This window comes from Peromyscus eremicus, chromosome 6, assembly GCF_949786415.1.
Source record: "Peromyscus eremicus chromosome 6, PerEre_H2_v1, whole genome shotgun sequence".
Taxonomy (NCBI): domain Eukaryota; kingdom Metazoa; phylum Chordata; class Mammalia; order Rodentia; family Cricetidae; genus Peromyscus; species Peromyscus eremicus.
This window is the reverse complement of record NC_081421.1, coordinates 106,030,452-106,049,162: the sequence shown is the minus strand read 5'-3', so window position 1 is coordinate 106,049,162 and position 18,711 is coordinate 106,030,452. Positions and strand designations below refer to the sequence as shown.

General features: G+C 39.6%; 1 pseudogene; it reads right to left on the bottom strand.

Moving 5' to 3' along the window:
- Nucleotides 1–14,375: 14,375 nt before the first annotated feature.
- On the bottom strand, nt 14,376–17,848 carry LOC131913871 (farnesyl pyrophosphate synthase-like; annotated as a pseudogene).
- Nucleotides 17,849–18,711: the final 863 nt, after the last annotated feature.

The following is an 18,711-nucleotide window of genomic DNA, read 5'->3' as shown; positions in this document are numbered from 1 at the left end:
GCGCAGCTCAGTTGCAGCAAGAAACCCTAGCATTTTAGATACACCAGTACCATGGGATGACCACCAAGGGCAGCTGCAGCAGTGGAGTGGAGCCAGCTGGAACCTAAAAGTCAAGCTGTGTGTGCTGCAGAGGGTGGAGCTGGAGAAGTGACCCAAGCCCTTGGGAGGAACTCAGAAAAACATGAGTAGACCCCAGACATTGGACATTGAGTTTTTTACACAGTTGGAGTTTGGTTTTGCTTTGAATTGATTGTGAGACTGCCCTGGTTCTTCCCTCTTGAAATAAGAAAGTATTTATTTTTGATGTTTTAGGGGCCTATAGTTGAGAGACTTTCAATTTCAAAAGAGACTTTTGTATTTTAAAAGAGGTTTTGGATTTCTTAAAGAGCTAGACTTTTTAAAGTGTTTAAATTTGTAAGACAGTGGGACTTTTTAAGTTTGTATAATGTTTTATATTCTGACGTTTATATTAATGTGTGACATTGGGATGAAAAACAAAGAAAAGGTTTTGACTTTAACAGTGATGTGTCTGTGTGTCAAACTGACAAGGGCTCAGTGTGCTGGCAAGTTTTATGTCAACTTGACACAAGCTAGAGTCATCAGAGAGGAGGGAGCCTCAAGTGAGAAAATGCTTCTTTAAGGTTGGGCTGTAGGCAAGCCTGTAGGGCATTTTCTTAATCAATGATTGATGGGGGAGGGCCCAGCATTTTGTGGGTGGTGCCATCTCTGGGTTGGTGATCCTGGAGTCTATAAGAAAACAGGCTGAGTAAGTCAAAAGGAGCAAGTCAGTAAGCAACACCCCCTCTCCCAATAGCCTCTGCATCAGCTCCTGCCTCCATGTTTCCCGACCTTACTGCTTTTGATGATAAAACTGTTATATGGAACTGTGAGTGAAATAAACCCTTTCCTTCTCAAGTTGCTTTTGGTCATGGTGTTTCATCACAGAAATAGTAACCCTAACTAAGACAGATGAGAAGGATTCCAAGGCCCCTTTCAGCTTCAGTGAGCTGACACAGCATTCACCACAATTGGAAAGGGACCTGCAGGGAACTTGTAGGGCATTGCTAATATTTTAGTCCTTGATGGTGTTGGAGTTACAACAATTTTCTCACCTTGTGAATGCCCACTAAGCTGTATGCACGTGCTCTTGTCTATGTTGTGCTTCAGTGAGACTGTTTATTTTTAAGAAGATGGGTCATGTTTGCATTTTTATTTTACAGTTAAGCAAACTGAACTTAGAAGATATTTGCTGTAGAGTCAGCACTGGAGCATGAGTCAAGGGCTGGTCCCACTGTTACTGCTTTCAAATGGAAATATTTAGCATCTATTTGATGATTAAACTGTTTTTTTTTTTTTTTTAAGAAATATTTATTGTGTATAGTGTTCTGTCTGCATGTATGCCTACATGCCAGAAGAGGGCACCAGATCTCATTATAGATGGTTGTGAGCCACCATGTGGTTGCTGGGAATTGAACTCGGGACCTCTGGAAGAGCAGCCAGTGCTCTTAGCCTCCCAGTTCTGATTAAACTGTTTTGATACTCTTTACATTTACTTCTTTAAAAGATCATATAGTAACTGGTTTAGGTTTCCATTTTTTAATTGGTCATTTATTAGTTTAGTTTAGTTTTTGAGGCTGAATCTTGCTTTGTAATAGAGCCAGCCCAGTTGGGCATCAGACTCTTGATCTTGCTGCCTCATCTTCCCAAGAGCTGGGATACAGGCATATGGACTTGCAGCTTGTGGTCATAATCTAGGCCTGGTGGGCCATGTGGTCTTTGTGGCAGTGACACCAGGCTGCTCTTAAAGTACAGAAGGAGCTATCGACAAATGAACAGTCTTCACACTGTCCCAATAAAACTTCAGTAAAACAAGACTTAAATTGTCTTCTATTTTTACATGTCGACAATATTACTGTCCTTTTGCTTTCTTTTGAAACATTCAACAATGTAAGCAACATTTACCAGTTTCTGAGCCATTTAAAAATCAGTGGCAGACTGGATTTGGCCCATAGATCTTCATTTGCCAAACAATTCAGAAAGTCCATTTACAGTTTATGTCAGTAAATTGTGTATTTCTACCCTACCTCCACCTTGCTAAGCTCTTTAAATACTAGAATTTCAAGCACACTTCTGAACACATTACTAGTTTCATGGAAAAGGCTAGAAAGTCCTTTGAAGAACAATTTTGTGTAGTGTTTGTCTTCTACATTTTCTCTCGTTATTTTTTTTGCATTTAATAAAAATACACAAATAGTCTGGAATAAGGGCAGATGATTCATCAAATATCAACAACTGTTGAGCTACCTGTTATTGAAAAGGAGTTTAATTAGCACCCCAAGACAATCAAGCCTTTTTAGCTGTGGGTGTGTAGGTGGAAGAAGAAATAGAAAGCAGAACTGATTGGTAGGTATCACTGTTGACGAGACAGCATTCTTCTGTAAAAGGCTACAGATAACAATAACAACAGTAAAGCAGAAGTTTAAGTAAGGCTCCTGGGTAATTATGTTGCTCAAGAGCATCTATATTCCCTTGGTAAAGTTATTAAAGGAAGTCATAGCATGTGAAAACGAAGAGGTGGGAAAGATACCTGCAAACTTACAAAACCAAAATCCAACAGTGTGCATGCCATTGATTCTCAGTTGGTTTCCTGGCTTATGCATCCTGTGGATCTCTTACCAATGTGGTAAATAAGAGATTTGGAGCATTGAGTTTTGGCCACAACTGGGAAGTGAAACTTTTTTGGGAGATGTCTGGCACACCGATTCTGTGGTGTCATAGGATGTGGTGTAGTCAAACATATCTAAAGAAAGGTGGAGGTGGGGTGGGGAAGAGACATGAGTGGGATACTGCAAACTGCAAGGAACACATGAGAAGGAACACAAGTCTCAGTAAACTGTAGCTAAAGAAATGCTTCTGTTTATTGGAGCAGGTAAGAACTTGGCCTGATGAGTTCATGAGATAGAGTCAAGACAGTAAAGGCACAAACAGGAAACTGATGCTGAGGGCTATGTAAGGGAGCACTGTAGTAACATGTAGCTATAATCACATTTCTTGGAATGTGCAAATATCCCAGTATTTGAAATGTGCCATGAGCACACCCCTGGTCTCAATGAGTGTTTTGCAACACATTCTCTACACAGGTGTTGGGCAGGGTAATATTTTGTTACAGATACAGCTTTGTATGTTGGTGGATGTATGTCATCTGTGATGCCACTCCTTAGCTTTGCCTAATGTTTGGCTGTGGGTCTCTGCATCTGTTCCTATAATTTGCTGGGTGGGACCTCTCTGATGATGAGGTTTTAGTCTATGAGTATAGCAGAATACCATTAGGAATTATTTCATTGACTTTTTTTTTTTTTTTTTTTTTTGCCAGTCATGCTTGGTTCTATTCTAGGCCTGCTCTTTTCTGAAAAGACATGGAGGAGGAGTGGATCTGTGGGAGAAGGAAGGTAGAGGGGAGGGTTTGGGAGAAGAGGAGGGAGGGAAAACTGTGGCCAGAATGTAATGTATGAGAGAAGAATAAATAAATTAAAAAAGAAGTTAACTAAAAAGAGTAATAAAGAAATTCATTTCCTCTAATAAAGTAAAAAAAAAAAAGATGTCCAATTTTATAGATAAAAGAAATTCAAATTACAACTATGTAGACATAATTTTCTCAGATACCAGGATGGCAATAAACCATAATTTTAACAATATATTAAGTTGTTAGACCAGAATGTACAAATTTGCTGTTGCTCCATGGAGCGTGATCAGAGGCACTTAGCAAAGCTGTATTAATACTTATAGAAATTCACCTTAAGTATGTGGATTTTGTAAAACTACAAAAAGATGTATGTGCCAAAATTTTCCCTGTAGAATTATTTTCCACAGAGGAAAAGACAAAAAAGACAAATATCTACAAGAAAGAAAGAGTTCAATGTATTATCCATCTGCACAATGAAGTGTTGTCTTCCTGCAGAAAGCGTTGATCTATATATCCATCTACTGCTTTGAAATGCTCCTAGATACTGAGTGGAATAATGGAGGAGCAGATTGTGCACATTATAGTTTCTTTTTATTTGAAGGACTACTTTTTTTGTTGCTATTAAGATAAATGAAGGGGAACCCAAATCTAAGAGAAAAAGGCTTACTTACACGGCAGTGTGTGGTGATATATTGTGTACCCTAATAAACTTGCCTGGGGATCAGAGGACCGAGCCAGCCACTAGATTAGACACAGAGACCAGACAGTGGTGGCACACAACCTTAATCCTACCACTCAGGAGGCAGAGATCCGTATGGATCTCTGTGAGTTCAAGGCCACACTGGAAACAGAGCCAGGCAGCGGTGGCACACACCTTTAATCCCAGCACTTGAGATCTCATACCTTTGCTTGGAAAGTACAAATGCCTTTAATCCCAGGAAGTGACGGCAGGGCGGAGAAAGGTATGTAAGGCGTGAGGAAACAGGAAGGAAAGCAGTTCAGCTGAGACCCTTTTGCGTGAGGACTTAGAGAATTTCAGTCAGAGGATTTGTGGAGTTGGTGAGGTAATAGGTGGTGGCTGTGGCTTGCTCTGCCTCTCTGATCTTTCAGCTTTCACCCCAATATCCAGCTCTGGGTTTTCCATTAATAAGACCATCTAAGATTCGAACAAAAGCAGTGCTTCTCAGTAGCTGTGACTGGATGGTTCTTAGTCATAGCATAGGAGGAAGGATGGCAGCATCTCAGACCTCCCTGAATAGCTAGCATCTATTGTGCAAACCAGCCATCACCAAATGTCCCCTAGAGGGCACAGTTGTCTACCTTTGAAAATTACTGTAGGAAGCAGAGGGAGGAAGTGAAAACTAAATTTCTATATGTTATCTTTATTATTTTTCCTTGTACTGATTTGGAACTTTGTAAACATTTTACATATTGTATAATAGATTACCCCTCCCGCAAAGTTTCTAAAAATCACACCAAAACTAACTGAGTAAGCTACCTACCTGCACACAGAATTTATATCGTGTGCAAATGGCTTTTTTTTTGGTTGTTGTTGTTTTGTTTTGTTTTTTGTTTTTCAAGACAGGGTTTCTCTGTGTAGCTTTGCGCCTTTCCTGGAACTCACTTGGTAGCCCAGGCTGGCCTCGAACTCAGAGATCCGCCTGCCTCTGCCTCCCGAGTGCTGGGATTAAAGGCGTGCACCACCATTGCCCGGCGCAAATGGCTTTAAAAAGAAGTTTACTGTACGTCTTTGGTGAATATGCCCTAAGTAGGAAAGTAACAAAAACCATCTTTCATTTATCAGTATTTCAAAAATAATATTGATGTTATTTTAGGAAATAAAGCCAATCAATAATTATGCTGTTGTTAGGAACCTATATTTTTTTTTGCATAAGAGACATATAAAAATAAAACAAAAATTAAGTGAAAACAGTGTAAACTGGGATGGAAATGTTATCATGAATTCATGCTGTGTTTTCTCTTTAGTTTTATTTTTAATTGTGTGTGTGTGTGTGTGTGTGTGTGTATGTGTGTGTAAGGATGTATGTGTGTGTGAGTGAATGTGCTCTCAGAAGCCAGAAAAGGGCTCCAGATCCTCTGGAACTGGAGTTACAGGTTGCAGGGAACCATGGAGCTGGCCTGGCCTACTGCCTTGAGAGGCATGCATCACAGGGTTTGCAGATTAGAGTCCATGGCTCCTGGAGCACAATGTACCTTCCAGTTCCTGAGAGATGGATGCACTCCCACAGGCAGCAAAGCGCCACTTTGTGTTTCTCTGTACGTTCCCTTAGTAGTCAAGGAAGCATGAAGGCTTGACAGGACAACTGATCTTAGACATTAACCTTGTGTACCCTGTATGACTTGCAAACGTCACTGTATCCTGGCAACTACAGCTGTATGATCCTGACAATTGTCATTATTTTCTGTTTCTGATAAAGGTATAAAATGTCTGATTGCTCTCATCCAGTGGTGGTGGCACATGCCTTTAATCCCAGCACTGGGAGGCAGAGGCAGGCAGATCTCTGTGAGGTCAAGGCCTGATCTACAGAGTGAGTTCCAAGACACCTAGGGCTACGCAGAGAAACCCTGTTTCCAAAAATACCACACCCCCCAAACCAAACAACAACAACGTTTTCAAGGAAAAAGAGAAGGGGGCATGTATACATTCAAAGAGAACCCTCAAACCTGCCAATGAAGTGTGGGACCAGCTTGTCTCCTTGTGGAGACACATCAATTCTAGAGTACAAAAATTAAACTGTTGGTTTGAGTAGTGACTAAATATTTGATAATACTAACTTGCGTTAGATTTTAGAGACTGTTTTCTAATAAGGATGCGGTTCTTTCACATGTATCTGCTGAAGTATGTGTGAGTGAAATGGAATGACCTAGGGTCCCCATTGAGAACTGCCCTCTCCACTGCCCTCCGAAATTCTTGGGGATTTGCAGTCGATATCTGAGCAGTGCAGGCAAGCTTCAGTGTGTGGCATATTCACAAGTATTGTACCACTTGGAGAAGATGAAAATAAATTTGCTTAATGACTCGTTCTGCCTTCCTTTATCATCCATTAGCATTCATTACCTACCTCCGGCAGTGGGATGGATAGTCTTTGCTTATTACTTCCCTCAAATTGAATACGAATCTTTCCTACATATTTTTTAGGTTTTTCTATAATTTCAGTACATTCTGTGCTTAAGCTTCTCCAGACCTATTTTAAGGCCTTACAATAAGGCCTTCTACAATAAACATCACAGAATGGTTTGAAAGTTTTAAACCATTGTATTTTATCTCTTTTCTCAGGACATTTTAAATGTGCAGTTTGACTACAGTTGACTTTAATAACCAATATTTCTTGTGCTATTATTTGTTTTTATCATGAATTCATTTCATACCTTAATTTTTATCATGTTTATAGTAAAAAGTAGCTTAAAAAGAGCAGGCTAAAACTATAATTAACCATCTACAATTTTATGTATGAAGACATTATCAAGAAAGGGAAGATATGACCCCCTCAAAAAAATACAACAAAAAAGGGAACACAGACAATAAACATAGTTGAAGTGTGATTGTTTCTTTAAAAAGGTTTGGCTTTTAGTAGACACTCAGATACCAAACCCTGTCACTGTCGTTTTGCCTTTATTCTGAATTGTCACTATCTCCAGGCACCTGTTTTCAGAAAGGGACCCTAATGACATCTTTCTCCCCCTTTATTCTTTACCTTCTCAGTACTCTCTGGCAGACTACCACAGTGGGGCTTATGAGTCGGTAAGCCCTACTCTTGGATGGAGCTATACATCTGCTGTTGAGTTTTCATTTGCAGAATCATGAACTTTGATAGAAGCAAGAGGGATGCCACCTGTGGTCCAAGCCTTCTGCATTCCCTACCTGGGTTTCAGGGTTGCTCAGGTTAAATTCCACCGTGTCCTGTCGTTTCTCACGTTGAATCAGCAGCAGGGAGCCAATATCCAGTATGTGGTATATGATTGCCTGGCTCACTTCAGAACTCTTTCTCTGTGGATGTTGAAGACATTCTCCCCATCATTTCATTGCTCTCTAACAGGAATCCTTTAGGTCCCTGTCCCAAATTGAGTTGAATTTTAAAAGATTTAGTGGTGTTTGCTCTATGTACCACTGTAAAGGGGTAGTGCATTTTAGTAGGATGAACATGAAAATCAGGGCATTTAGTTCTAAAATTTATCAACAGTGTGATTTAAGATATCAGTGAGATATCTCTGCATGTAAAGGCATTTACCATGTGCAAGCTAGTTGACCTTTCTTTGACCCCTTGAAACCCACATAAAGATAGAAGGACAGAATCAACTCTATAAGATTGTCCTCTGAACTCCATATATACATGTCATTAGTGTACCCAGGTACACAAATGACCACTCACATCAGACATGCACACACACACACACACACACACACACACACACACACAAACAATAATTAAGAAAACTTTTCATTAAACTTCTCCAATGCTACAAGGTATAAATGATAAAACCTGGTATTTTCATTATATTAAATGAAATGATATATGTTAAAGTATATATACTTGGCAAATATTTTATAAATGTATGTAGCTATGTTAGTATTATTGCAGTTGATGTATTAGCTCTTGAATTAATGGTTATTTTTTAAGTTTTGTTATATTTCTCTTGTTTTTATCTATGTAGGATCAGGCACTACTACTGTTAAGAATTTATATTCTTGGCTATTCTTCTACCTGAGAGGCAGGGTATTGATAAAAAGCTTTTACAATCCTTGTTTTTAATTTTGTACAATTTCCTGATTGGTTTTGCACTTGTAAATTTGGGGTGATAGTAGTAAGCTCACAGAGTTGTCACAATGGTTAAGGTGAGGGGGTGATTAAGCAATCTAGATTTCCTGTGTTAGAATATTTGCTGAATATGTCATAGATAGTCTCTTGGATTTTCACTATTTCTTTATCACTTTTTTTTTAAGTGAAGGCATCACCACCCCCCCATCCCATGTGCATGAACATTCTCTTGTGTTCTCCATCTTTGATTCTCTGCTATGATTGTACTGATAACGCCTTTGAGTACTGGGGTTACAGGTGGGTGGCACCACACATGACTTGTGTTCTTTATCTTTGTAAGTGACTCTAGGTTGTGCCAACTTTCCCAAGTCAGAAATTTTGGACATGTTGCTTTATTTTATGCAGAAATAAATCCAGCTGGGTTATCTTCTATAAAACTTGAAAGCTTAAGTCTCTCCGTTTTGAGCCTATCACTACTTTATAGGCTCCTGCCTTTCCATACCTGAATTATTCCAGTAGCCTACCGAATTCTCTGTCTTCTTTCCAAATGACTCTCTTCATCAGTGCTGGTAGCCACTTCTTGGGATGCAGAGCTAATCATCATCCCTGAGATGTTATGTGGGACGATATTAGCAATCTAATGACCTTACTTTTGGTGTGCAAAATTTCACCTTATGCTCCTCCATTAAGAATAAGAACAAATTAAGAAAGCATCCAGTGAGGCTTGTTTTTGTAAACTATTTCCTACTTTTTTTAGAAGCCAGAGAGTCTGCTACATTTGCTAAGTGTGTTTTCTGAACCTGTGGAGACACTCACACCATTTCCACTCCCCCACTTCGAGGTATTAATAGATTTTGTAGTGCTGAATAATTTTTGCATTCCTGTAATAAACTCCCCTGGTCTTCATGTCTTTCCTTTACATGTACTATTAGATGCTCTTTGTCCATAAGTATTTAGTGTGTTGCACAGGTAATCACAAGTGAGATTAGTTTGTGTTTTTTTCCTTCCCATGTAATCTTTCTGAATTTAGGTCTCACTGTTTTTTCCTGTATCTTGAAATTGAATTAGTCTACTCTCCTTTTATATATGCCCTGAAAAAGTTGAATTAACATTGGAATTACGTGATTAAAAGAGTTTAGTAGAAATCTCTCCCTTACACACCCAAATATTTGTGTTCTGTGCTCTTTATAGCATAGTTATTTTACTATTTTATTTTATTGCTGGAGTGAATATTAGTCTTCAGAATTTCACAGTTCTTTTGGCAGTTGTATTATAATAATAGAAACAGTAGAATAAATTTCATTTCACAAAATTTAAAACTTATTGTTTATAGTTATGAAAAGTAGTCTTTTAAGATTAAAAGTTTGAATTAAGGATGGGAGATGGCTCAGTGGTTAAAGCAGTTGCTTTGCAAGGGTGAGGCTGTGAGTGTGGATCCCTGGAACCCATCCTCTGTCTCACAGAGCTAACACAGCAGTTGGTGTCTGTAATCCCAGTGTCCTTGGGATGAGATGGGAGACAGAGGTAGAGGAATCCACAGAAGACTGTGGGCCAGGGAGTCTGGCATATACAGTGGCAAACATCAGAGCCCTTGTCCCAAACAAGGTGGAAAGCAATGACTAACACTCAAGATGATGCTATGACCACACATGCACGCTGGCTTATGTACCTCTGCTCTCACACACAAACGTGCACACATACATGTGATAAAGTAATTGATATGGTTATTTGAGCATTTTTATTACTTAATTTGTGTTTATACCATTATTTATTGATTATTATTTAGTATTAACAATGTTTTGTCCAAGTGCCAACATTTTATTTATATATTGGTTATGCTATTTTTCTGTTTTTTACTTCATCAGTTTGAATTAATATTTAAAGACTGTGTATTTGATGATTCTAAGTACATGGCATAAGTATAACATTGTGCCATGTGGTAGTGACATTTTTTTCTGAAAATATATTATGCCTTTAAAGAGACTGAACTTCTGCCAGCCTTTTAAACCAAGCTAATAATATGTCTTGAGATCATTTAAGATTATGCACTTAACCTACTGTCCTACTGTGTACTCAAACTGTTTAAGTTTAACCTGCCTTTAAGAAAGCAATGTAACCAACCTTACTATGATTTGGATTGCCCATGTAATCAGCTTTTACAACCTATATCTTTAATCTTAAGTTATAGATCTTCCACCCTTCTGACCTAGAAGAATATATGAATGTTGTGGTAAGCATTTTCTGAAAGAGCCACCTTAAATGAAACACATATTTCATAAATGTTGGAGATAACATGTCGACATAGGTTGATAAGATCAGTTTTTTTTTTTGAGTGTCATTCTGGGTCAAGTATTTTCTTGCTTTGTAAAACTCTGTTAAAGCCTTCTGTAAAAAGATGTCCTTCATTTCTTTTCCATACCGAGTTTTCTGTGCTATTCCATACAGATAGAGCAATGGCAGTTGTTAGGGAAAGACACAACACCTCAGGCAGGCATACCACACATATCAGGTACAGCAGGTAAACAACAGGACTGACAGATCTGATGGGCCAATAACCACAGACTACAGATAGCTGAAGGCAAAGGGAGGGAAAGAGATATGGTTCAGTGGCTAAGAGCACTGACTGATGTTCCAGAGGACCCAGGTTCAATTCCTAGGCCGTCCAGTGTCTGATCACGCCAAGATTTAATGCCAAGATTTAAAAAAACAGAAGGTGTAGGGAAAGAAGTGGAGAATTCAGATATGGGTTCTTGGTCAAACTACTTGAGAGGAAGCTTCTGTTTTCTTTCCTTAATGTGACATTGGTACATTCTTGTGCCTCTTGAGTAATACATTAATTAATTCAGTGACATAACACATAAAAGGAAGACAGTCAATAAAATACTACTTAAAGAATTGTTTCCTAGTTCTGGAGAACATTTGGATAATACTTTATATGTACAAAGAACATAGAATTTCTATATTTTATTAGACTTGCATTTTTTATTGTGTACTTTATCTATTCCTATCATTTTCATCCAAATATATCAGAGAAAATTTCATGGGGTTTAGTTTTTCTAACCAGCAGGATTGGAGACGAAAAGTGTAACAGGTGAGACATATGTAAACTGTAATGGTAACTACATTGGAAAGAAAGGAGCTTTGATATGAGACAGGGATAGATAGATTTTTATTATTGATATAAAGGATTCAAGATAATACGATTAATGGCTGATGATAGTGTTGGCTTCTTCATAGACAATTTCATCTTTGGTATGATGTAGGAAGTGCCACTTCAAAATAATGTAATGGTTCACATGGCTTATAGCAGGTATGCCACTATTTCTTAGAAGTGATTCTGAGAATGAGAAATACAGTACACTAGTCTAGGTGTGTATACCGATGTTTCTAGAGGTGTATAGTGATACATCACAGCTCACAGGAAGGGCATCTAATAATCTAATAAAATTTTAGGGCTGGGAGACAGCTCAGTGGGTGGAATGCTTGCCATGTAAGTGCAGAGGATTGAGTTTGATCTCTGTACCCATGTAAATGTCTGTAGGACGAAGTGCTAAACCGTCTTATTAATTAAAAACCTGGAGCCAGATACTGGGGTGAAAAGCTGAGAGGTCAGAAAAGCAGAAAGAAGCCAGCCACATTCTTACCACTTGGAGATCCTCTGCCAAAGAGCTCTACTTCCTGTATACCCACGCCTATATGCTTTTCTGTTCTGCATTTCACTTCCTCTCTCCTCCCAGCTACATTACTTCCTCTTCCTGCCCAGCTCTGTCTCTTCCTGTCTGTCTGTACAGACCTCCAGACCTTTATGGTTAACTAACGTTGGAATTCAAGGCGTGGTGCCACCATGCCTGGCTCTGTTCCCAGTATGGCCTTAAACTCACAGAGATCCAGACAGATCCCTGCCTCCAGAGTGATAGGATTAAAGGTGTGTGCTACCATTACCTGACCTCTATGTTTAAAATAGAGGCTGGCTTTTTCCTCTGATTGTCAGATAAACTTTATTAGGGTGCACAATATTTTGGAGGATACAATACATCACCACAAATGTCAGTGCAGCAGGTGTGAGACTGTAGTCCCAATTCTGCAGGGGCAGAGACATGCATATGCACATCAATGTATAACATACACATAAACAAAATTTTTGAGATGCTTGTTTCATGTCATCTTTGATGTGATTTTTCCTCCAGTTTCAGTGGAACAAGCAAAGTACCCCAAACATAAAATTTAAATTAGATGATTACATGGCTTAAATTCTATCTTGCTTTTTATAGGAATAAAGGCAAGAAGAACTAGGCTTGTAGCCTGGACTCTTCTGAGAGCTAGCTCTATGAATGCATAAAAATTATTTGGCCATGTGAGCTATGATGGTTTGAATTAATTCTTGACACACACTTTGTTTTATGTATCATGGATTTGTGTTTACAGTAATTTACAAAACCAATGGAAGTTTTGAGGTTATAGTCATTTAAATAGCTAATTAGCTCAGAATGAGTGATGCCTAATAAGTTAAATGTAGATTAAGGAGACATAGGAGAGGGAAAGAGAATATAAATTAAGCAAATTTGAAAAGTATGACTATTTGTGTATTATTCAAATTAAATTAAATTAAAACCATGCAATAGTCTAGTTTGTATTTTGTCTGGGTTATTTTGCTTGTTTTACTGAAATTGGAAAAAAAAATCATATCTAGCCTAGCATGAGATAAGCATCTCTGAGAATTTGTATTAGGTTAACTTTTTATTGGGTTCAATGTAGTTTAGATAGAGTGAGATGGGAAGAGGGTATGGAAAAACCACAGGAAGAAAACTGATGCTATAGAATGCAGAAGCAACATACTTACTTATTAGCTCAACTCAATAAGAATATTTGGAACAACACCTAGACTGTAATGAGTCCCCAATAATTATCTGCAATATTTAATGAGTCTCCAATAATTATCTGCAGTATTTGTAAGACTGAATTTTGGTGGCCAGAGGCAGAAAAAAGAAAATATCCTCCACTGTATTAATATGAAATCTATTTAGTTAGATCTCTTTCTACCCTTTGCAGTACAAATGACTTACATTTATGTCTGGAGTTTGCTATTTCTTGCTCACTAGATCTAATAATCTAATTAGTGCAAAGGGCCAATGTGATTTCTTGTGCAAAAGAAGGGCAACCAAATGAATACAGGGCTGGAGGGCTGATATGCCCAGAGGTAGGTGTGAAGGCAGATTGTTTTTGGTGATCTGGGCTAATAACTATGAAGAAAACATCTTTCCTGTCTGAGGGAGTTAGCTCTACATTGTCTGAGGAAACAGTAATGACTACCATGGAGGCAGTTGTCAAGCAAGACAACTGTTTATTCTCAGGACAGTTCCCAAAAGGCTAGGAGGGCTGTTCCCACTGGGCATGAGAACTGCCTTTTGCTGTCTGACAGGGCTCATCAGATTTAGGGGCTCATTGTCTCACTTCCTCAGAGTTTTTATACACGTTCCCTCCTCAGTTTAGAGGATCTCATTCTTTTCCAGCATCAGTCCCCTCATGGGTTGAGAGTTCAACTTGAGCTGTAGTTCAGCCTGTTACTGAAGACCTGAAACCTACTTTAAGCAAGTGCAGCTCTCAGCTACAGGATAGAGGGAATCACAGAGATTTTTGGTAATTTATAGTGAACTTAAGGTGGGATCTGAATCCATGAGCTCATCTTTGTCTTTTACCACTTTGCCCAGCACTAGTAGAAGCAACCATCTAACCTTTTTAAAAGCCAGGTTTTGTATCAGTGTCCTACAAGTGCACAAAGTCCATGGAATGTATGTCCAGTTTTAAGAGGGATTTATTAGGTTGACTTACATACCCATAGGTTGGGGAGTCTCATAATAGGTACCTGCAGTCTGGTGAAAGGAGAAAACAATATTTTCTCAGTCTAAGCTGGAAGCCTTAGAATAAGATGGACAAGTTATACAACCCCACTCTGAGGGTGAAGACCCAAAAGTGCCTTGGAGAGTCACTGGTGGTATGAGTTCATGTTCAAAGGTTGAGGAATCGGAATTTGATAACTGGAAGATGACAGCAGCAACATCTGCACCTGCTCAAGAAGAGCCCAGCTTTGTTTTCTTGTTTTCATTCTAACAGGGCTCTCAGCCTATTGGTTGCTGTTACCCATATTCAGGGTAAGTCTTTCCCTTTAGTTCACTGAGGTCAATATAATTGTCCTGGATCTAGAGGAACTTACCTATCTCCAGCAGGAGCTTCACGGCACTGGCATGTTCCTTCTTCAGTGCCTGCCAGGTAGATGGCAGCCTCCATAGGCAGGTAGGAGCAGAAAACTTGTACTTGAAAATAGAATTGTACCCCTTTCAGTGTGTCCACCAAGGTCCATATGGCCTTGGGGTGCTGTGATGAGGTGCAGAGTCTACCCAGTCTCAGTCTGATAGGAACTCTGCAGAAAGAACTCCAGCAGGTTCAGGTAGGACTTCAGTAAATGGTAGATACAGACTTGTAGAAGCAGAGCATTGTTTGTGGCATCCAAACCTAGGATAATCAGTGGATCTATGTTGTCATCTATAACAAGGAAGAAAGCCTGAAGCTGTTCCACATACCAGCCTGCAGTCACAATCCACTGCAGACTCTCAGCATACTGTTTCATTGGCTTCACCAGCTGTAGTAGGTTTTATTTACTCTTTGAAGGCCCACCACCCAGCTCTCAAATAAATACTCGGAGACTTATTCTTACTTATGAATGCCTGGCCTTAGATTGGCTTGTTTCTAGTCAGGTTTTCTAACTTAAATTATCCCATTTCTCCTTAACCATGTTTTGCCTCTGGGCTTTTAAAAAAACCTTTCTTTTCTATATATCTTTCTTTCCTTCTTACTCCATGGTTGACTTTGTGGCTGAGTGGCTGGCCTCTGGCATCCTCCTCTCCTCCTTTTCTCGCTCCCCCTCTTCTCTTCTATCCAGCCTAGATTTCCCCTCCTATTTATTCTCTCTGCCTGGCAGCCATGCCTGTTTGTCTCTCCTGACTAGCTATTGGCCATTCAGTACTTTATTAGACCAATCAGGTGTTTTAGACAGGCAAAGTAACACAGCTTTACAGAGTTAAATAAATGCAACATAAAAAAATGCAACACATCTTTGTATCATTAAACAAATATTCCACAACAACCAGCTCCCAGATGCTCAATTGTACTTGCCTCCTATGTTACTGTATACTAGGACCTCTACTGACTTCTTCAATCCAGAAACCCTCACTTCTTTGAGCAAAGTAATAGCATCTCCTATCTCTGGGTGTCCTAGATCATCTTTAATCAGCACCTTGACCACTAGGAAAAGTACTGGATGAAACCTGAATTTCATGGGTCCAAACATCCAATTTCTAGTTTCCATTCATTCAGAGAGAGGAGCAAAATGTACTTTTCCTGGATGTAGGTTTGAAAGAGGAGACACTGAATGGCTTTTAGAGATGCCATCTCAGGGATTGAATGGGAAACACATTTGGGGCATTCTAGGGGCAGATACCTGAACTACTTGTTATACAACAAACCCAAGACTTTTGACATCTGAAAGGATGGCTGAACTTGATATGGAATGACCTGGACAGTAAGAGATGTTTGGAGGCTGAGGAAGCCACATAGACAAGTAGTCATAATGGGTTCTATTGTACAGTTGTAAAACCAAAGGAGTATGACTTGCATCCTCATCATATGAGGTGGTTCATTTATGGTACACTGAGGAGATCTTAGTGTCTGTCTTGAAAATTTCCTCTGGACAGAGTTTGCAGACTTAGGATAACATAAATGGATAATGATAATCCTGAATCTAGATACAGGAGACATGATTTCCTCAGGGACTCTGGAAATTAAATGAGCGACTCAATCTCAGCCTGAAGTGCCATTAGAAGAGCTGGGACGTTCTCTAAACATTTCTTAAATGCCTTGTGTCAGGTTCATCACCTTTATATTCCTAAAACACAAGCTTGAAAGAAAGAGAGAAAGAATAAATGAATGAACTGTCCCCAAAGTTTGAGTTCAGAGGAGAGGCTGAAATCTTTGCAAGTGTTAGTAGAGATTTTCTTAAAACACCCCAGGTTTACTAAGGAGAAAGTATAAATGCATACACATCATTAACTGTACACAAAATATGTTCTTAATTCCTCCACAGAATAGACGACTATCCACTTGAACTAAAAATACACAGATTTATATACTGAGCTAAAGTAATTGGCCTGTCGGAGAAGGAAGGAAATTGTGCAAGTGTCATGACCCTAAGAACATTTTGTCTAAAACAAGGCATCTGCTTTTCATTTGTCTTCCGTTTGTAATTGGCAGCAAATGGGTATTAATTTAGAAAATTATCCTCAAGGAATCTCAGGGCATGCTTCCTTCTCTTTTGTGTTTCCACTTATTTCTGTAAGAAGATACTTTACAATTTCTATTTCCATCTGTGTGTGTTTTCCCTGGTTGTCAGCAGGTAAAAGTGAGTATCAGAGGGCTGAGAACATGCTTAAGAAAGTACGTAGAAATAAATACAAAGAACATGTATTTGGTTGTATGTGGGCACAGACGCCCCCCTCTTACTATCTTTCTTTCTGTCTGGAAGGTATACTTGGTTTCTGAGAGGGCCAGGCACATATTATGACAGCCTGCCCTAACAACTCAGTTAAGAACTAGGCTTTTTGGAGCCGAGCAAGCAGTTTCTGAGGAAGAGCCACGAACAAAGGACAATCAATCTCTAATACCCCTGACGGCAAAGATGAAGGGGCCTGGTGGCCTAAGCCATAAACAGCGCAAGATGATAACCAAATAAGGACAAAGCCTGGGACTTGTCCAGGCCTGCCCCCAAATGAAAAACTGTAGCCCTGACCAGCCCCTGACTAGACCTAGCCAATTAGAACACACTAATACAATTGCCAATTGCTTGAGCCAGTCATATCTAAAGTGATCTAACTGCCTTAGGACCTCCCCTTGGCTATGCTTAAAAGGAGCCCACACATCTCTCTCAGGGTCTTTGCCATCTTGCCTTTGTGTGGGATGGCAGGCCCCAGCATGCTGGAATAAAAATGCTCATGTTGATTGCATACGTGGATGGTGGTCATTTATGGGACTTCTCCAGGACCCTAACAATTTCTCACAAACATTATCCTCACTGTGTATATCGACAGCTACTTGATGTACAGCAGCATGGTTTAATTCATTTCTTGTTTGATTGTTTGTTTTTGAAGACATGGTTATAGTCCTGAGTGGCTGGTGTTCTCTATGTAGCACAGGCTGGCTGATCAAATTACGTCTGCACACAGGAAGCAGAGATTGAATAGGAAATAGGGTGAGGCTATAAGCCATCAAAGCCTGCCCCCAGTAATATACTTATTTTAGAAAGGCTGTACCTCCTCAGGTCCCCAAGAAGCATCACACCCAGGGGACCAAATGTTCAAATATGTGGGGGATATTTCTCATTACATATTTCTCACATACACTCTCTTTCCCTTTCATCCTTCTTCCTCAGCCATAGGAAGTGGCCAGCCAATACCTCCCTCTCTTCTTCCCTTTTGTCCAAGTTACTTGTCAAATCAGAGGCTGATATGGAGGCTGCTTGTTGTTCCCTTCTCATTGCAATTTCTCTCTGAACAGCCATTTTAGCCACAGTTGCACATCTTATTATAAATAACACTGACCACGTAACTGCCATCACAGACTGATAACAGTATTATCCAGTGCTTACTCCTCCCAGGTGTTAGGGTCCTGGAGAAGTCCCACAAAAGACCACCATCCATGTATGCAATCAACAAGAGCATTCATTATCTCAAGAATAAGAGTGCCAGCATGCTGGGGCCACACATCTGACACAAAGGCAAAATGGTGCCCCTGAGAGATGCTTGAAGGCTCCTTTTAAGCACAGCTAATGGAAGTTTCAGGCACAGTTAGGTCATTCTATCTATGACTGGTTTATGTGACTGACAATCATATTAGTACATTTTAGTTGGCTAGGGCTAGCATGGGCTGGTTAAGGTTACAATTTTTCCACTTTTGGGCAAGTCTGGACAAGTCCCAGGCTGTCTTTATTTAGTTATTACCTTGAGCTACTGTGGAGGCTGACTATGGCCTGGTACATGCTATCTCCCTCATCCCTGATGTCAGGGGCATTGAAGATTGATTGTCCTTTGTCTGTGGCTTCCTCAGGAACTGCCTGTTCAGTTTCGAGAGGCAGGAACTTAGGCCTAATTCTGAGTTATCAGGACCCTGCCATGGTACTTGCCTGGCCTTCTCACCAGGGCCTTTTCTAGTTCTTTAACCATTTTCAGAGTGTCCCCATATTCATTCACGAATCCCCCACTCATCAAGGAAGCATGCCACTTGTCCTAGTGTCTTTTCCTGTTGCTGTGATAAAATACTAAGACAGAAACAACTTAAGGGAGCAAAAGTTTATTTTATCTCATAGTTTAAGGTGCAGTCCATTATGGTGGGAAAATCAAGGTGCAGTTTCTTGAAGTGACTGGA